This window comes from Chiloscyllium punctatum, chromosome 26 (assembly GCF_047496795.1).
Source record: "Chiloscyllium punctatum isolate Juve2018m chromosome 26, sChiPun1.3, whole genome shotgun sequence".
Taxonomy (NCBI): Eukaryota; Metazoa; Chordata; class Chondrichthyes; order Orectolobiformes; family Hemiscylliidae; genus Chiloscyllium; species Chiloscyllium punctatum.
Genome location: NC_092764.1, coordinates 32,553,476 through 32,575,047, shown reverse-complemented (window position 1 = coordinate 32,575,047; position 21,572 = coordinate 32,553,476). Strand labels below are relative to the sequence as shown.

General features: G+C 39.6%; 1 protein-coding gene and 1 non-coding gene across 4 annotated transcripts in view; one reads left to right on the top strand and one right to left on the bottom strand.

Annotated features, from left to right (window-relative positions):
- The window catches only part of ankrd11 (ankyrin repeat domain 11), a 205,559-nt gene that overhangs the window by 64,061 nt on the left and 119,926 nt on the right, over positions 1-21,572 (top strand). The gene's annotated exons all lie outside the window — the stretch shown is intronic.
- LOC140453251 (U6 spliceosomal RNA) lies at positions 6,969-7,070 on the bottom strand. The gene has a single exon (XR_011952328.1). It is a non-coding gene; the product is annotated as a U6 spliceosomal RNA (small nuclear RNA).

The following is a 21,572-nucleotide window of genomic DNA, read 5'->3' as shown; positions in this document are numbered from 1 at the left end:
AATTAAATATTCTCATCTCTCAACATCAAAGATTGACATGCTCTCATATCTCTTAAAATTGTAGTTTCTTTACCTGCTCCTCCTGGCATATGCGAGTAAGCCTTACCTTCACAAGTTCATGGTTTAAGAAGACCTGGCACTTTGTTCTCAACCAACCTCCAAGCAGGTTGTACATTCTGATGTAGCATTTTAGCTTCCACTGTGCTTTCATTTACTGCTTCAACAAAATTCACTGGCTTATGCTGTTTGCCTATATGGCTTTCCAGTGCTTTTCTTAAATCACCAACATTGTGACTTCATGTGGTGTACTTGGTTGCAATGAAAATATCTGAGCTTTGTTCACTTTCCTGTTCATGGGTTTCCTTTTTATTCTGTGGTAAATGTGGTAAACTATCTTTATTATCTTCAATGATATCTCCTTTTTCGTTACCACCTCAGGATTTCTCTTTTTTATCTCTTTCCCCCCCCCCCCCCCCCCACCCATTTTCTGTCCCTCACAGATTGAAATTGATGTTGGAAGCCAAACTTTGATTTATGAAACAACTAATAATCATTAGCTATTTCAGATGCTAATCTTACCATTTTAACTTTCTGCTCTTCTATATGAGTTCTCACTACTTCAGGAAGTGAATTGTTGAACTCTTCCAAAATAATCGTGCCTCTAAGAGCGTCATATGTATCATCTATTTTCAATGCCCTTATCCACCTATCGAAATTATTTTGTTTGATCCTTACAATTTCAATGTACTTTTGACCAGTGTCCCTCCTTAGATTAATCAAATGTTACCTGTCGGCTTCTGGCACATGCTCAATATGTACTTAAGATGGTTTTCTTCACACCTCGTATTCCCCACTAGCTCTAGCTATCAGCTTTGATTGGATCAGTGGTCACCGGCCACCTGATTTGTTTAGCGACTTTCTCAAATTTAGGTAATGCTTGCAAATAACTTAAACAGATCCCCACCATGCTTTTGGCTATGATGGGTTTGCTCGCCGTCACTATCCTCGTCACTAAGTCTACATTCTAACTACTCCTCCACCCTGTTAAGTCTACTTTCCTCTCTAATTGCCAACTTCTGAAGTTCAAACTCACTTTTTTTTTAGGCTAGGGCCTTCCTCTCCTTTTTACTGTTTCCTCTGCTTTAAATCCTAATTCAAACTGTTTTATTTTCTTTTCGCTTTCAAGCTACTTCACCTGCAATTGAATTCTATCCATTTCCAAAGATTGCGATGGTATTTCCAGTAAATTTGAATGTCAAGCTATTGCTGCAGTTATCGCCCCTTTTCACACAGACAAAGGTAACCCCAACTCCAGCTTGTCTACCAATTCCAGCAGCTTTGCTCTGCTCACTTGCTGTAAAACTCCCGAAGTCACTTCTTCCACTGCCAGAAAGCTCTTCGTGACCGGAAACCATTACGACCCAGGGCAAACCTTGTTTAAACCAACTTAATTCAATACGCGAAACAAAAGGCACTAACACCTACCACTTGCAACATTTAAGTCCAACAATGGGCAGCACGGTGGCTTAGTGGTTAACACTGCTGCCTCACAGTGCCAGGGACCTGTGCTCGATTCCAGACTGTGGTGTTTGTACATTCTCCCAGTGTCTGCATGGGTTTCCTCCAGGTTCTCCGATTCCTCCCACAATCCAAAGCTGTGCAGGTCAGGTGAATTGGCCAAGTTAAATTGCCCATAGTGTTACGTGCATTAGTCAGGGGTAAATATAGGGTAGGAGAATGGGTCTGGGTGGGTTACTCTTTGGGTTACTCGATGTGGACTGGTTGGGTTGCAGGGCCTGTTTCCATACCGTAGGGAATCTAATCTTAAATCTTAAACCTGACTGAGAAGTATGGATTTTGATCTTGAAGAGCCCTCAGTTTGTAATAGAGCAGACCAGACCCCCTCAAGATACTTTAAGAAGCCTAGACCCAAATATTTCTTATTTTAAAGGTAGATGTGAAGTGCATCTTCCAGATGTAATCCGACTGGTCAAACTCCTCCACGTTAAGCAAAATACAATTTCTTTAAACACTGTGGTTAAAATACAAACAAAACACAAATGCATTTAGAATAACTTAACTATTGAAAAACTTAACCAAATAATAGGTACAATACCTATTATTAACTAATGGTGATGATGCTGCCCTTTAACAAAGTTATATTGTCCTTGGTTTTTGTTTCAAGAGGGGTAATAAAGGCAGAGGTTCCGATATGTCTGGAAATGTCTACTTGAAAAGGCTTTTAAGTTTTTAAAAAAAAAGCTTGTACAGTGAAAGGCAAGTGGACAGTTCTCCCAGTTCAGGGTTTTCCCAGTTTAGTTTGGTTCCAGCAGGCAGTTTGAAGTTGCTGGTCAAAGAAAGCTCCTGGGAGAAAAGGTTCCCCATTTCAACAGAGGCTTTTTGGCTGGCTGTCTCTCTGACATCTCTCCTGTAAGAACCTATTTTTGCTTTTTCCTTTTTTTGCCGAGGGGTTGTTTATGGGAATGTTGCTGGAATTTGAAACAGCAGCATTAAGTTACAATAGAGTCGACTGGGTTTTCAAATAGATTTAGTTATTCTAAATTCAGTTCTCTTGGTTCGCGCGCGTTTCAATCAGTAGTCTGTAAATAAATTCAGTTTTGTTTAAAACTAAGTGGTTGAGTCAGCTGTATCACTCCTGGAATATCCACATTTGGACCTGTTTAAAACAATTAGAAAAGTTAGGGTCTGTGTTACCTTTTTGAAATATTTTGAGGGGAATTGGCCTGGTCCATAACATAACTGTCCAAAAATGCACCACTTAGCAAAAAGCTAAATTTAGGCACAGATTCTTACATGCAGTTCTCCAGTCCAGGAGGAAACAACAAGAGGATTTGGAGAAAGTAGCAGCTAGGAATCATTCACTGAAGCTCCCAACTTTTCTTGGACCCAAAATGGCTTCTCACTGCTAAAGCTAAATAAAAACAATAAAGTCTGGTCTGTGAGAACTGGCCACTCGCATTCAAGCTGCTTCCACTGTTCCAACATTTTAAAAAAAATATCTGAAGACCTGCTAAGTTGTGATTTAGGCAGTCACTAGGTCTGCCTTAACAACCTATCTTCAAAAAACTCCCATGACAAAAAAAACTCTTTAAAGTGACAGTCTCAACACATGTGGGTGCTAGAAATCTGGTAAAAATGTTTGTTATGGAGTTCCAAGTCAGCTGTGTTGGCTAGGCGATTAATATGTAGTTCAGAACAATGCTTATTCCTCGTCTGGGTAAGGAGGTACAGAACTTTCATCTTTGTACTGCCTTAGGAATGGAAGGCAGTGGCAAATCACTGACAGTTAAGATCAAGAAACAATGCAAGGGTACTTACGAAGATGACCAAATGTTTAGTCAAGGAATTGACGTTTCAGTGCATTAAAAAAGCAGTAGAGATTGGATTTAGATTAGATTAGATTCCCTACAGTGTGGAAACAGGCCCTTCGGCCCAACCAGTCCACACCGACCCTCTGAAGAGTAACCCACCCACACCCATTTCCCTCTGACTGATGCACCTAACACTACGGGCAATTTAGCATGGCCAATTCACCTGACCTGCACATCTTTGTGGACTGTGAGAGGAAAGCGGAGCACCCAGAGGAAACCCATGCAGACACGGGGAGAATGTGCAAACTCCACACAGACAGTTGCTCAAGGCTGGAATCGAGCCTGGGACCCTGGTGCTGTGAGACAACATTGCTAACCACTGAGCCATTGTGAAGAATTCGCTTTAGAAAGAATTTTGATATTTAGAAAATAATTCCATCTTGGGTCTTACCAGCTAAAAGTACAATGACAGTTTAATATGGATAATGACTGAGTAGAGCTTGGACTGAATTTGGTGCAAACAACAGTGTCTTTGATTACCTGAATTTGGAGAAGTTCGATAAAGAGACGTCCAAGACTTCAGCAAAATGGTCATGTCCAGAAGTAACAAAGACACTGATGAGGATTCAGTAGCAGAATAACTGAAATAGATGTGTCAGAAAATGGAAGGGAGCTGGAATTAGGAGTCTTAGTGATAGTATGGATGTATGGTCAGTGGCTAATCTTGATGTGAAATATGAGGTTGTTTCACTCAGCCTCAGTTAGCAAGAAGAGAAATAGAATTCATAGCTGGAGAACAGGTTGTGGCGAGGATCAAAGGCAACAGTTTTAATCTTAGCAATTTGTTGGAAGAAATTTTCATTCACACTGTACTGGTGATCAAATTAAAATAGAAAATACTTGAAATGAGCAGCAGATTAGAAAAATATGTTGGTATAAGACAGATGAGTGTATCCTTTTGTAATGAAGATCATTGTCAATTAGAGTTATAGAAACGTACAGCATGGAAACTGACCCTTTGGTCCAACATGTCCTTGTCTTAGAGACATAGAGATGTACAGCATGGAAACAGACCCTTTGCTCCAACCTGTCCATCGACCAGATATCCTATATTAATCTAGTCCCATTTGCCTGCACTTGGTCCATATCCCTCTAAACCCTTCCTACTCATATACCGGTCCAGCTGTCTTTTAAATGTTGTCATTGTACCAGCCTCCACCACTTCCTCTGGCAGCTCATTCCATACGTGTACCACACTTTGCATGAAAAAGTTGCTTCTTCGGTCCCTTTTAGGATTGAGCGTGAAGGATTTTCATGTACAGAAGTATGTTTGCAGATGTTTCATATTTGCTGTTTCTTAGAGAATTTGGATTCTGTTTTGAGGGGTATGGAGAAATGGACTATTTCAAGTATTGTCGGGAGTGTGTTGCTGGAAAAGCACAGCAGGTCAGGCAGCATCCGAGGAGCAGGAGAATCTTCCTGATGAAGGGCTTTTGCCCAAAATGTCGATTCTCCTTGGATGCTGCCTGACCTGCTCTGCTTTACCAGCACCGCACTCTCTACTCTGATCTTCAGTATCTGCAGTCCTCACTTTCTCCTATTTCAAGTATTGTGCACGTACTGGGGATAGTTTCTTTAGAAGATATCTTTGAAAAGTCTATATGACATTAGATTTTTTAACAAAGCGTCCAAGATTTGTCGTAACAGTAATAACTTTTCAATCGGCACTTAACCCTTGCTGGAACTGTTTGAACGGTAACAGGGTGGAAAGTGCTATGAGTTAGTTGGAGGACTTGAAGTCTGTAATGAAGGCTGCAGATAATCTTTCCTATTTCTGAAAAAATCTACTTGCTAATTCAAAAAGAAACCTATTTGCTCTTCTGAAAGGGTGATGTGAAGGAACTTTTTGCTGTTTCATTTTCGAAGTAGGTTGTCTGCCAAGACTCTAGAGGCAACCAGGCATGCTAAATGATATTAACTATACATGCCAGAACATCACATCAACAAACATAAGAACATTCAAATGCTTTATCTTTTTTGATTCCAAGAATAACTATAATGACCAGAAAACTTCTTTTTAGGAAGTGAAACTCCACAGATAGAAATTAGTTTTTATTCTTTCCCTGAAATGTATGTGTCTTTTGACCTTTTTAGAAGGATAAACATTTGCGCTTACATATTACCGATTATGTACCATCTTCGAATAAGTTTTACTTTGCTAAACTAATTTTAAGTTTATGTTAAAGAAATCTAGTTTTGAATTTTATTTTAAAACCCTGACATAAATGTATTTAATTGGCCATCTCAAGAACTGGGAAGTACTGTATTTTTATCATTTGACGTGTGGAATGATGGGACTGGAGGAATAGTGCACTCCTCCAGCCTCTGTCATAACATGTTTATCAGTTATTTTGAAAAGAAAATTCACTTCTGCCTTTAAACATGGTATTTAGGAAATTTCTTCTTGCTTTGTATCGTAGTTTTACATTTAATGGGATGTTGATCATTGTTGAAGCAATTGAGAATGTTAATCATTTATTCTAATTCAACTTGAGTGTCCAAGTACTCCATTTGTCAACAGAAGTATACAAGATGTTGTTTGTACTTTTCAGCATCACCAGATGTGAACTGGTGAGATTGGAAAAAGTGGTTAAACTCCTGCTGGAGATGCCTTCGATTTTCTTAAAGCATTCTGTGTATAAACTGTTGTTTGTAGATTTTCTAATCAATTCTATAACTACGTTGTGATAACTAAGTGGCCATGATTATTTATTGAAAGCATTGTTGCATGGATTCATTGGAGGCACTGCAAAAATTGGCACATCCTGTTAAAAGAAAATACAGTAAAATGGGTAATTGTATGGCTTCTGAGTTTGGAACAGAGCATGGGATAAGTCAGCTATATTTCAAATGTAAAAGGTATAAAGATCTGGTTCTGTATAAGAGGCAGTCAGACAATCACATTAACTTTAAAAACATTGGATGGTGTCCAGCTCTGCAGCTGATGGGAAGAGCTTATTGTTGTGACAGATGTTCTCAGGACCATAATGCTGGGCATGGCATTACATTTAAGTAAGATGTGCATGGGTTGTTTAACAGCCTGAAAATGTAGGCCCACATGAGACTATTTAAGGAGTTCCTGTCTCTGGATAAAGAAGTTTCTGCTTAATTCCTAGTTAGTTTTGAATTGATTGTAATTTGAATTGTGTTTGATATTTTTGACAAATACTGCTGTTTTCTTGAAATAAGTGTCTTGATAGTATGTGATACACAAACTGAGTTTGTATAAGTAGTTGTAGTTAAAGATCACACATCACCAGATTATAGTCCAACAGGTTTATTTCGAAGCACTCCAAAAGCTAGGACTTCCAAATAAACCTGTTGGACTCTAGCTTGATGTTGTGTGGATTTTAACTTTGTCCACCCCAGTTCAACATTGGCACCTCCACATCATAAGTAGTTGTATGCATTCATTATTTTTGAATCATAATTATTTGCATGTAAACTCTTCTGCCTTTTAACAAAATGGTCTTATTTTTCTAATCAACCTGTTCAGAGATGTTATTATGCATGCCTGGAGCAGGTGAAACTTGAATCTAGGCCTCCTGGTCCAGGGGTAGGGGCACTACCACTGTTAAAAGAGGGCCCCAATGCTTCACAAATTTGTATGTCATCCTTGCATAGGGGCCATGTTAATCTTCTGTATCATCGCAAATTTTAGGATCTATGCTACCATGGTGTCAATCCTGACTAAATGTTTGTATCATTTGTTTAATGTAAATTTGTGTTACTTAATTTCATTGTTTGATATTTGCTCCCTCTACTGGTTGAAGTATGTGCATTCAGTAAAATGTAATTATGTGTAATATGAGTGGTGATGTCCCTGTTCTATTCACTATACAACCATTCTTGTCTGTAAGACATAAAAGTAAGATTATGTGCTAATTAGTTTTAAAATTGTAATTATGTTTCTGCCTGCACAGAATGCAGGTGATCAGAATGTATAGTAATATTGTTTTAAGTGATTTTTCCCATGAAAGTTGTTAAGTCATTTCAAGCATAGCTAAGTCGTTCTTCATTAGCTACATCTGATAAATCTAGAGTTTACGTTTTTCTAAATCCTATAACATGAAAATGCAAAGCTCATGTTATATGTGAGGCAATCGTAACATTTTGGGTCATCTGTAGATTTGGTACATTCCAAGTATTCCTGAAGAAGGGCTGATGCCCGAAACGTCGATTCTCCTGTTCCTTGGATGCTGCCTGACTTGCTGCGCTTTTCCAGCAACACATTTTCAGCTACATTCCAAGTATACCTGTGTGTTTTGAAGCTCAGCACTATTTTGGTGTAACTAGGTTGTTAACTATAAGTGTTGGTTTGATATAGTGATGAGGGGAAATGATTGAAAGTTAAATCACAGTTTTGTCTATTTTTAGTGGACCAGAGTGATTCTTATGTATCATTATACCTACTTTTCTTGGATAAATATTTGTATTTGTCATCCATACATTACCTATATTCTCTATTGAAATAAGATGTCCAATACGTGTAAATATTTACTCTCCTTTATGGTAATTGCTCAACTTTGTTTAAGAAAGCTTGTAGCCATACACATCTGCTACAGGAGATGCAGCAAAGTGCTTGAATCAGTGTGAATAAATAAGGTGATAATATTTGTTCACGTGGAATGTGTGGCAGTACTGCCTTCTCACCCAGGGGGCTGGAAGCTGCACATACTTCACAGTGGGATGTTAGATAACTGAGTTTCCAGTTTATATTGAAGATTCTTAACGAAGCTAATACTCAATAGGAAAAGAACTTGTAATTAAATAAACTGAGTGGAATATGCACATAATAGAACATTCCTGATACATTTTCATATATACCGCACTGAGCAGATTTGCTTTGGGAAGCTGAGCTCCCTAATCTTGACTATTCTGCAATGTGAATTACCCTTACAAGCTAGGAAAGCTACAAAGGCTGAAAATCAAAGCTCATGTAAGTTGGAACATGTTTGTGTGTGTGTGTGAAAAAACATTCTTCTGTAAATTACATTCACTGACCTCAGGGTTCAAGGGACAGAGAGGGAAAGACCGGATGGGAGCTGGTGGAAAGGTTAACTCTTTGTGATCTGATTTGACCACAAATCACTTGCTTATCATGGATTGAATGTTTGTGTAGTGTTCCCTAGAGCTTGAGATCCGGAAATGTTATGAATTTATTTGCATTTTGGGAATCTAAGATGATTATAAAAGAAAAAGCCATTTTCTAGGACAATGATACTGGACATGTTAGCTAAATGAGGTTACCTCGTGACCTTTTTCCACATAGATTAGACTAGTCTCTCATTATGATGTAATGTTAAAAAGGAAGATTATCTAACCAAAGCAATTGACCACTTGGTCTGGCTTGATCAGAGTTCCCACTTTGATGTACATGGAGCTTAATTAGTCAAGCGTACTCAGACCTGTCTTTTGCCATTTTATTGCTGCTTATCTGACTAAGGATGTGTGTTTTTGTAATATTAATGCCAGTTTCTGTATAAAGGTAGCTTGTTTGCAGCAGTAAGGGGAGTAGCTTCAGAGAGCTCTTCAGGGTGGAGCTGGTGCCATGATTCTGCTAATAGTTTTAAAACCTTAGCTCAAGCTTGCCTTGTAGGTATCTATGTTATAGTATAACATTGATGCCATTGGTAGATAAAGGTAATAATTGAAACTGAACTGTCTGTAAGAGTTTTATTTTCCAGACTACCACAGAGTATGATCTCCAGGATGAACCAAGAGAGGCTTACAGGTCGGGTCCATCAGGGCTTCCCTGAGCCGTCTCGAATACGGACTTAAACACGCTCAATCCTTGCCAACATGTCAATTCCCCAATATGGTTATAAGTGCCAGACCTGAGGGTTTACAAATACTTTTGCAAGTTTTGTTCATTTATTTTCTAATTTCTGTTTAATTATACAATTCTCCAAGTTTTTGATTTCATAGATATAGAATTGTGTAATCTTTAGGAATCATTTTCCTTGAGAGAAAATGTTTAAATGCCCTTTGTAAAAATGCATAAAAAAAACTTTTTAAAAGGTAAGAAGATAATGAAAATGCATATGGAAATTTAAGTAGGTAGAGACAGCGCAATTGATGAAAATTTAACGTGATTTAAGCAAAGTGTGTAGCCATGTATGTATGGCTTATTTCTGTCGTGCAAATTTTGTATTGAAATTAGTCGAAAATAAATTATCCTATAATTGCATGTTCCTTTAATATAGCGATGGAGGAAGAATTGAATAGTTGCTGATCTCTGATGAGAGAATGATCAAACATCTAGTTGAAAGACTAGTTTTTAATTTTGAAATGAGGGATTTAGAGCAGTTGAAGATCAAAATTCTGATAGTTGTTTCAGGCTTGGTTCTGAAGTGATACATCAGCGCTGAAGGAGTTAGTAGTATGATATAAGGTTAGAGTGCCTCAAAAGTATTGAGAAATATGAAAGTAAGGATGTTTTCTAAAAGAACACTCTGGGTTTGAATATCACTATCAAGAGCCAACCCTCTCAGATAACCTACCATGCCTGTCGTCCTCTCTGAGGTTTGTCAGTTGGTCCAGTATGCACATTGCTGGTGTGTAATGCCATGATCAATATATGAGAAAACAGGCCAAAAAATCCTAATTTCCACCACTTGCTTGACTTTACATAACGTATGTATAGTAAACATCAACATTAGTGCGAGCAATAGCAATATAGTTTAACAAGCAAATTTTAACTGATATCAGAAAGTGTTTGTGAAACACTAAACTAACAAGGAATCAGGCTAATGTGAAGCCTAACATAAAAGTGAAGTTTTCAAGCATGAAATCAGACACCAATGGAGTTGGTGATTTCATTGAGTTTTCTTTGCACTGACAGGTGGCATTAGGAATTTGTGTACTTAGTCTTTTGCCCTTCAATGTCGTCTGCTGGTGGGAAAGTTTTTAGGATTGCTGTTAAGGCATAATGGCACTCATTGTCAAGCCTAATGGTCACATGTCAACCATGTAGGTGTAGGATATTGGTGAGTTTCGTTTTTATGACGAGCTGACAGCTTCATGGCTATATTTACTGGATTCTTAAATATAATACAAGCACAAGAGGAATGACAGGGCTGGGTCTTTTCAGCAACAAACAAGTAGATGGGATGGCGTTGTGGGGCAAGCTATCAATACATTTGAGAGTAGATTAGGAAATCACCTGGTCTTGTCTTCACGTGACTCCAGACCCATAGCAATGTGGTTGACTGTCAACTGCCCTCTGAAGTGGCCTAACGGCACTCAGTTGTATCAATTGCTCCAAAGTCACAACAAAGAGATAAAATAGGGCAGATCACCTGGCATTGACCGAGGCACCAGAACGGCAGTGACAGAAACTGTCAACCCTGCAGAGTCATCCTCACTAACACCTGGGGGCTAGTGCCAAAATTGCGAGAGCTGTCTCTCGGACTAGTCAAGCAACAGCCTGACATTGTCTCTAAGGAAGATTCCATGAGTAAAACCACTGTCATCATCCCATTAGCAGGACAGACCCAGCAGAGGTGGTGGCACAGTGATATCTAGTCGGGAGGGAGTTGCCCTGGGAGTCTTCCAGACATTGACTCCAGACCCCATGAGGTCTCATGGCTTCAGGTTAAAGATGGACAAGGAAATCTCCCTACTGATTATTACGTACCACCCTCCACCAGTTGATGAATCAATAGTCTTCCATGTTAAATGCACTTGGAGAAAGCACTGAAGATGGCAAAATGTCCTTTGGGTGGGCATTTTAATGTTCTCCACTAAGACCGGCTCGGCAGCAACACTATTGATCAAGCTGGTCAAGTCTTGAAGGACATAGCTGCTGGACTGGATCTGTGGGAGATGGTGAGGAAAAGGCATTCTTGACCTCATCCTCGCCAATCTGCTGGCTGTAGATGCATCTGCACACAGTATTGGAAAGAGTCACCACACCACGTAGTCCCTTCAAAGACAAAGTCCTATCCTCAAATTGAGAATACCCTCCATTGTATTGTGCGGCACTGTCACTCTGATAAGTGCGATTATAGGTGAGCAGATCTAGGAACTGAAGACTGGGCATCCATGAGGCACGGTGTGCCATCAACAGCAGCAGAATTATACCCCAGCACAATCTGCAACCTTATGGCCCAGCATATCCCCTACTCAATCATTACCATCAAGCCACGGGATCAACCCTGGTTCAATGGAGAGTGCAGGAGGGCATGCTAGGAGCAGCACAAGGCGTGCCGATAAATGAGGTCAACTTGGTGAATCTACCAATCGGGACTGTTTGCATGTCAAGCAGCAAGTGATAATTAGAGCTGAGTGATTCTACAATCAACGGATCAGATCTAAGCTCAGGAGTCGTGAATGATGGTGGACAATTAAATGACTTGTTGGAAGAAGCGGCTCCACAAATATCTCCATCCTCGGTGCTGGAAGAGCCTAACACATTAATGTAAGAGATAAGACTGAAGCATTTATAACAATCTTCAGCCAGAAGTGCAAAGTGGCAATCTATCTCTGCTTCCCCAAGTCCTCCCCAGCATAACAGAACCAGTCTTACGCCAATTTGATTCACTGCTCGTGATATCATAAAATGATTAGCATGGGATACTAATAAGTTCTGGCAAAATTATTAAAGATTTATGCTCCAGAACTTGCTACTACTCTGGCCGAGCTATCCCAGTTTAGCAGCATGATTCTTCAGTGGTTAGCCTTGCTGACTGAAAGCACCAGGGACCTGAGTTTGATTCCAGCATTGGGTAATTGTCTGTGTTGAGTTTGCGTATGCTTCCCATGTTTGCATAGGTTTCCTCTGAGTCCTCCAGTATCTTCCCACATTCCAGAGATGTGCAGGTTAGGTGGAATGGCTATGCTAAATTGTTCATTGTGTCAAGGGATGTTTAGATGAAGTGAGTTAGCGATGGGAAATGCAAGGTTACAGGGATTGAAAGTGGATGCTCTTTGAAGGGTCTTGTGCACTCTTTCTGGGCTGAATGATTTGCTTCCACACTGTAAGGATTCAATGATTCTAAGTCACATCCCAGAAGGAAGCCTGGCTTGATGGATCATTTGTTTAACTTGCATTTGACTATCATGATTCGTCACTGAAACATACACATATGGTCTACAGAATTTCCTTAACAATGAAATATGATTTTGTCAAGTGAAAAATAGCAATACACCTCAGACTATTGAATTGACTTTATAACAAATAACAAAACAAACTTTCAACCTGTTTCCCAATGCTAGCAGATGGGAGGCAATGGTATTGCGATAATGTCATTGAACCAGTAATTTAGAAGCCCAAGCTAATGTCCCGAGGGCATGGGTTTGAATTCTACCAAAACAGATAGTGAAATTTATGTTCAGTTTTTAAAAATGGAATAAAATCTAGCCTAATTATGCTGACATTGTCAATTTGCTACCTAAATGACAAAGGCACACTTCTTCATCCCCAGTCAACCCTGCCAAGTATCTGGGAACTTGTGCCAACAATGGGTGAGCTGTTGACCACATCATATGCAGGCCAAAACCAAACAGAAACAAAAACAAATTCGTAGTCCTATCCACTTTACGATGTTGATGTGCCAGTGTTGGACTGGGATGGACAAAGTTGAAAATCACACAACAGGTTATAGTCCAACAAGTTTATTTGAAAGTAAAGCTGACTACCTGACAAAGGGGAGCGTTCCAAAAGCTTATGCAGAATGACTTCTGTTTCCCTAACTTTAATATCCGAATTTCACATTATCAGAACGAGATCTCAAGGTCCTGTAAAAAAGATATATTATCTGAACAATCAGTTATCTGACCAAAATAGTCCCTGCCCGTCTCGTTCGGATAATTGAGATTGTTCCGTACCTCCAAATAAATGTGATGGACTATAACATGTTGATTTTTAACGACCTCAATCTTAATCACTGTAGACGTACAATACAAATTGACCAGTTAAAAACACTAGATCTGAGGAGTCGGAGCAGTTTAGAAGACAAAGGGACTAATAAATAATGGGAGAATGGAGTACAAGCATAAGCTTTCAGGAACATACCTATAGAAACTTTTACAATTGGTTATGTAAAGAGAAAAATATTGCTGAGAACTAATACAAGTCCCTTACAGTCAGAAATTTTAAATTATAATGGGCCACAAAGGAATGGCTGACCAAATAAATATGTATTTTGGTTCTGCCTTCACAAGGGAGATTAGCAAATAACATACCAAAAATATTGAGATATGCAGGATTTAGTGAAAAGGAAATTGTTAGAAAGATGTGGCTGTACTATACCTTTAAGAAAGTTAAAAGTTAGCAGAACTACCTGACAGCATGAAGTGTTCTGAATAAAATACAGTGTAACAGGTGGTCCAGCAGCTAGCGTTGCTGGCTGCCTGGAGACAAAAATTTGAATTAGGCCAATCAGCTTTAATTATACCCCCAAAAAAAACCAACTCCAATCAAGTTTGAATTTAGCATATTGATAACATTAAAAGCCAATGTCACAATCTGATGCTTTGGGGGTATAAGACCGGGGAAAATTGAGCAGTTGGGGGAGAACTACTAGAAGGCCAACAGATTTTGGCTGCTAGTCAGAACTGTCTGAGAGGTACCTGTCCAGCGGAGGAGTTTGCACAGAGGAAAACAGCAACACCGACTTGGAGAGCAAATCTGCAACGAGAAGATTCGACCGCTGGCTGGTTTTGAAATTTGAATTTTTCAGTAAATTGTAATTAGGGTTTTTATCGGGGTAGTATTATAAATGGGAAGTAAAAGATACGATAGAGGAAGGAGTTGTAAATAGTTGTGAATTAATTATTCTCTGTTATACTTTAAGAAATAAAGCTGTTAATTTTTAACTTAAATAGTTCTTGGCCTCTCGAATTTTCATAGGTTACTGCTTGGGATAAATCTTTTCTGTGTTGCTGGTTTAAATTAAGCAGAAGGGTTTACTCGTGTTGTAACAAAGTGCTGAAGGAATTCAGTATGAGTAGGGAAATGTAATTGGGGAAATTGAGATGGAAGGCCCATGTAATGTAGATATATGTGACATTATCTACTTTGGTAACAAAAACAGGAAAGCAAATTATTATTTTGCTGTAAAATGAAAGAGGAAATGTGCAACAAGACCTGTGTTTTGCTAAAGGTAACTATTGGGGTGCAGCAGATGGTAAAATAGGCAAATATTCTGTTGGCTTTCATAGCAAGGGGATTCAATTACAGGAGCAAGGATTTCTTGCTGCAATTATACAGGGCCTTGGTGAGAGTACACCTGGAATATTGCATGCAGGTTTGGTGGTCTTATTTGAAGAAAGATGCTTTCGTGAAAGAACAAGTGCAGTAAAGATTTACTATACTGATAACTTGGGGTGGCAGAACTAATGTGTGAGGGGAGGTTGAATCGGTTAGGATTATGTTGTCTGGAGTTCAGGAGAATGAGGAAAGATTGCAAAGAGATTATAAAATTCTTACAAAACTAGTCAGGGTAAATGCAGGAAGGATGTCTCGATGTCCAGGGAATCCAGATTTGGGGTTACAGTCTAAGGATATGTGGTAAATCATTTAGAATTCACATAAAAATTTCTTCATCCAGAGAATGGTGACCCTGTGGAATCCACTACCACAGATAGGAGTTAAGGCCAAAATATTACATGATTTCAAGGATATAGCACTTAGGGCTTAAAGGATCAAAGGATATCTGGTGAGTTGGAGTTTGGGAGAAGAGAAGTGGAACACGACTGGAACTATAGTGGCAAATAAAAAGAAAGCAGTAGGCTAGCATGTGTGTAAGAGGATTTAACTACATGGCAGACTATGAAAGAAGTAAAAAGGAAGGATAACTCAGAAGATATTGTTATTGTCGATGTTGGACTTCATATAGAGGGTACCGAAACTAGCATATGAGTACTTTACCTGGATGCTCGTCGCATTTATAACAAGGTTAGATAAGTTAATGGCACAAATCATCATGAATGAAAATGACTTAGGAGCCATTGTGGAGACATGGTTGCAGAATGGTCACGACTATGAGTTAAATATTCAGGGGTGTCAAACTACTTGGAAGGACAGATAGGGATATAAAGGAGGTGGGGTACCTCTGATATTTAAGGATGACATCAGGGTGGTGGTAGTGATAGATGATGTAAGTTCTATGGAGAATTAGAATATGAATCCATTTGGGTGGAAATTAGAAATTCTATCAGTGACTTTTTCTTCTTAGTTGTAGTCTATAGGCCACCAAATAATAATAACACATTGGGCTGGGCAATAAACAAAGAAATAACTAATGCCTGTAAAAATGGTATGGCAATTATCGTGGGTGATTTTAATCTACTTGTTGATTGTTCAAAACAGGTTGGTCAGAGTAGCCTTGAGGAGTTCATTTAATGTATCCGTGATTGTTTTCTTGAACAGTATGTAATGGAACCGACGAGGGAGCAAGCTATCCTAAATCTGGTCCTGTATAATGAGACAGGCACAATTAATGATGTCATAGTTAGGGATCCTCCTGGAAACAGCAATCGCAGTATGGTTGAATTTAGAATAGAGTTTCGAAGTGTGAAGATAAAATCCAATACCAGGGTCTTGGGCTTAAACAAGGGAGACTACAATAGGATGAGGGAGGAGTTGGCTCAACTGGTCTGGAAGGAAAGACTTTATTGGGGGACAGTTGACAAACAGTGGAGGACTTTCAAAGCAATTTTTCAAACTGCTGAGCAAACGTATATACCAATGAAAAGGAAGGACTGTAGTAAAAGGGATAATCTGCCATGGATGGTTAACGAAGTAAGGAAGACTATCAAATTGAAAAAGAAGGCACACAAAGTGGCCAAGATCAAGAGGAAACTAGAAGATTGGGAAAGCTTTAAAGGTCAACAGAAAGCTACAAGAGCTATAAAGAAAAGTAAGGTTATGAGAGAAAACTAGCTCAGAATATAAAGACAGATAGCAAAAGTTTCTATAAGTATATAAAACAAAGAGAGGCTAAAGTAAATATTGATACTTCAGAGGATGAGAAGGAGGATTTAGTAAAGAGGTATGAGGAAATGGCTGAGATGTTGAATGGGTACAGAGGAAACTAGATCGTCCGACATTTGATTATTTGAATATCAGATTATCCGGCAAGATTGCAAGGTCCTGATGCTTGGTTAAACTATGTTATCCAGTATTTGATTATCCAGAATACATTTAACCGAACAAAATATTCCCTGCCCGTGTCATTTGGATAATCAAGGTCCCTCTGTATTTTGTGTTGGTCTTCACAATGGAGGATACGAATTGACAAAGAGACGAAGATAGGTGAGGATCTGGAAATAATCATTATCACGAAAGAGGTAGTGTTGGACAAGCTAATGGCGCTAAAGGTAAACATGCCTCCTGACCCTGATGGAATGCATTCCAGGGTAGTAAAAGAGTTAGTGGGAGAAATACCAAATGCAGTCGTGGTAATGTTCCAAAATTTGCTGAACTCTCTGGCAGTTCCAGCAGATTGGAAATCAGCAAATATGACACCGCTTTTTGAAAAAGGAGTTTGACAAAAGATGGGGAATTATAGACCAGTTAGCTAAGCTTAGACCCATAGAGATGTACAGCAGAGAAATAGACACTTCGGTTCAACTCATCTATGCTGACCAGAAATCCCAACCTAATCTAGTCCCATTTGTTCGCACTGGCTTATATCCTTCTAAACCCTTACTATTCATAAACCCATTCATTTAAATGTTGCAATTGTATCAGCCTACACCACTTCCTCTGGCAGCTTATTCTATGCACGCACCACCCTCTGCGTGAAAAAGTTGCCCCTTAGGTCTTTTTTCTATCTTTTCCCTTGCCCTAAGCCTTTGCCCTCTAGCTCTGAACTCCCACACCCCAGGGAAAAGACTTCATCTATTTATCCTATCCATGCCCCTCATGATTTTATAAACCTCTATAAGGTCACCCCTCAGTCTCTGATGCTCCAGAGAAAATAGCCCCAGCCTATTCAGCCTCTCCTTTTAGCTCAAATCTTCCAACCGTAGCAACATCCTTGTGAGAATGTGTGTAGGGTTTAAGCAGGCAGGGAAAGAGTTAAGTTTTGAGTTTTGTACAACAGGAGATTAACCTCCAGTCTTCCGGCACCTCACCTGTGACTATCGATGATACAAATACCTCAGCAAGGGGCCCAGCAGTCACTTCCCGAGCTTCCCATGGAGTTCGAGGGTACACCTAATCAGGTCCTGGCGATTTGTCCACCTTTATGCATTTCAAGACATCCAGCACCATCTAAGCTTCTCTACAATATGGACATTTTCCAAGATGTCACCATCTAATTCCCTCCAGGCTATATCTTCCATGACCTTCTCCACTGTGGACCCTGATGCAAAATACTGTTTCCCCCCCCCCCCCCCACAATCTCCTGCAGCTTCACACAAATGTCACCTTGCTGATCTTTTGTCCTTGATGTATTTGTAAAAACTCTTCGGAATTTCTTTAACCCTATTTGCCAAAACTATCTCATGTCCCCTTTTTGTCTACCTGATTTCCCTCTTAAGTATACTCCAATGCTTTTATACTCTTCTAAGGACTCACTTGATCTATCCTGTCTTTTCCCTCCTGACATATGCTTCTTTCTTTTTCTGAACCAAACCCTCAATTTATTTAGTCATCCAGCTGTTCCTACCAGCCTTTCCTTTCACCCTAATGGGAATATACTGTCTCTGGATTCTCATGATCTCATTTCTGCGAGAGATATTTTTGCTGGTCTGCCCCTAACCCCACTTTTCCCATAGGCCCCATTATTTACATTAAGTGAGGTTTCTCTGGAACGCAACTACGGTGTTATAGGAGAGCTACTTGTATGCTTAGCTTGTACATCTGTGTGCCACACTGCAGACCTGAACTGACCAGCACTGACCAGCATAATACTTCTCTCACACCCAGGATTATCAAGGCAATGTTGTCAAATGCAGAATCACACCCGATGTTGAATACTTCTCAAGTTTTGTAAGTGCCAGTTAATTGCATATGTTCAGTGCTGTGCTTTCTGTGAGCAGCCGGAGAGATGTGCTATTTGATACAACCTGCCAATTTTTGTTCTTCTCAAAATATGCATTCTATACGAACAAATTACTATTTAAACATACTTTTTTAATGCAAACACCTAAGAAAACCATTCTGGATCTCATTGCCTGCCTTTGATTTGTTTTGGTCAGTGTGTTGGAGCAGCATGATTCTGATGGTGACAGTGTAGCAGTGGAATGTCACGTGTGCATACTGACCAAAATATCACTGCAAATCTCCACATGTACAACAAATGACAACTTGAAGTTCCTTTATGGCTAGATTAGTATAGCACTTTTCACTGATAAGTATAGGAGCATTTTGTCATTCTTCAAAGACAAGACTGTAAGATAAAACAACTTTGAATTGTACTGTCTCATAAACATTGTTATGATTATAGGGAGCTGTGGAAAGGAATGCCTTGTGATTGAATAAGTGAACTGCTGTGCCGAAAAGAATGCATAAATGTTGATCCCAGTCAGCAGCTCAGCAATAATATGGCTTTTTTAAAAAAGCAGGAAACTTGAGATGTCTTTTATTATAAGTAAAGTTATTCTTTAGCTGTTATTGTGCTTAGAATTTACAGTTAAAAGTTCAGTGTCAATCAAACCTGTTTGCATGATACTTGTGTTTTCAGCCATTGCAAGCTAAATCACAATATTTAGTGTTGTCAAGATACAGGTGCAATCGAGGAAAACTGTGGCTGCCGTACATGTCTAGTTTTGAGCACCCCACCCCCATCCCTTATTAAATGTTTGCTATCTTGTTATTACAACCATTTCTTTTTGACATGCAAGCTCATTATTGTGAAATTGAATCGGGAGATGCAATACATAGAAAGGGAGAACTGGTACTGTAGAATTTTGTTTGGCCACTTTTATGATCTCCATAGAGACTGATAATGTTTCAAAAGAAATTTAATTTCCAAATGATAGCAGAGAGAATGGTGCATCAAGATTTTACATTTTAAAACTTTTACATAGAACATAGAAGAATACAGCGCAGTTCAGGCCCTTCGGCCCTCGATGTTGCGCCGATCAAAGCCCACCTAACCTACACTAACCCACTATCCTCCATATACCTATCCAATGCCCGCTTAAATACCCATAAAGAGGGAGAGTCCACCACTGCTACTGGCAGGACATTCCATGAACTTACGACTCGCTGAGTGAAGAACCTACCCCTAACATCAGTCCTATATCTACCCCCCCTTAATTTAAAGCTATGCCCCCTTGTAATAGCTGACTCCATACGTGGAAAAAGGTTCTCACTGTCAACCCTATCTAACCCTCTAATCATCTTGTACACCTCTATCAAGTCACCCCTAAACCTTCTTTTCTCCAATGAAAACAACCCCAAGTGCCTCAGCCTTTCCTCATAGGATCTTCCTACCATACCAGGCAACATCCTGGTAAACCTCCTCTGCACCCGTTCCAGTGCCTCCACATCCTTCCTATAGTATTGTGACCAAAACTGCACACAATATTCCAGATGCGGCCGCACCAGAGTCTTATACAACTGCAGCATGACCTCAGGACTCCGGAACTCAATTCCTCTACCAATAAAAGCCAGTACGCCATATGCCTTCTTCACTGCACTATTTACCTGGGTGGCAACTTTCAGAGATCTGTGTACATGGACACCAAGATCCCTCTGCTCTTCCACACTACCAAGTATCCGACCATTAGCCCAGTACCCCATCTTTTTGTTACTCTTACCAAAGTGAATCACCTCACACTTAGCTACATTGAACTCCATTTGCCACCTTTCTGCCCAGCTCTGCAGCTTCTCTATATCCCGCTGTAACCTGCCACATCCTTCCTCACTGTCTACAACTCCTCCGACTTTCGTATCATCCGCAAACTTGCTCACCCAACCTTCTAACCCTTCCTCCAGGTCATTTATAAAAATGACAAACAGCAATGGTCCCAAAACAGATCCTTGCAGAACACCGCTAGTGACGGCACTCCAAGATGAACCTTTGCCATCAACTACTACCCTCTGTCTTCTTCCAGCCAGCCAATTCCTAATTCAAACCTCCAACTCACCCTCAATGCCATATCTCTGTATTTTCTGCAGTAGCCTACCATGGGGGACCTTATCAAATGCCTTACTAAAATCCATATATACCACATCTACTGCTTTCCCCTCATCTACCTCCTTAGTCACCTTCTCAAAGAATTCAATAAGGTTTGTGAGGCACGACCTGCCCTTCACAAAACCATGCTGACTATCCTTGATCACATTATTCTTATCCAGATGTGCATAAATCCTATGTGCTACCAAATGACTGAGTAAGTGAAAGTTGTGTTAAGCCAGAGCATGGAATGTTTGCCTTTTACGCTTATCACCTGCTACACTCTCCATTGAATTAGTATTTTAAAAAATAGACTGCAACTGCTTTCAGTTTTCAGTGGGTTTTCATGTCACCAAGTAGTAACTTCAAGTGATCATTTCTAGGCGTTTTCCTTCGCTTTAAAGCATGTTCCAATGATGCTTCTCCCAGACCATGCCAGAACAAGTCACCTTGAATTCATGAAATGTTGCATGATGTATCTCATTGACTAGACCTTTGACCTTATGCAACCGATTTTGGTAGGTTGCAAAGTAAAGCAGCCTTTTCTTTTTGTTGATTATTCAGACCCTCCACTATCTGTAGTATTCATTAATTTGTGGGGAAGCCCACAAGTTCATGCCAACAACAATGCCAGGTTATAGTCCAACAGGTTTCATCTTAGAAATAAATATATAATTGCAGCCTGCTGCCAGTGACACCTTTTCAGGGACTTTGGGAGACTGTGAGTCAACTCATTACAACCTCAGACCGCTGCCACTGTCTTCAAGTGCAATCAATTTGCACCTTTATCAGTCAAACAACCTAAGTCCTTTCATCTTAACAATCAAATCACCCAGGTTTACTGTCACACGGATTCGAGAACAGGCGACATAATGCTCTTTGCCTTGACGTTCAAGCTGCAGTACAAAATATACCAACTTTATAAGCTTCATTGTAACAACTACATCAGTGTAAATCTATTTACATCTTTATGTATTGAGTTCAAGTTAACAACCAATCCAAGTCTTGAAAGGGCCTTAATAATTTTCTTTGCATTCTATATTGTTGCAGAAGAAGCTGGAAGAAATGTGTTGTCTAAATTTAAATTCCCCTGTAAGGGAAC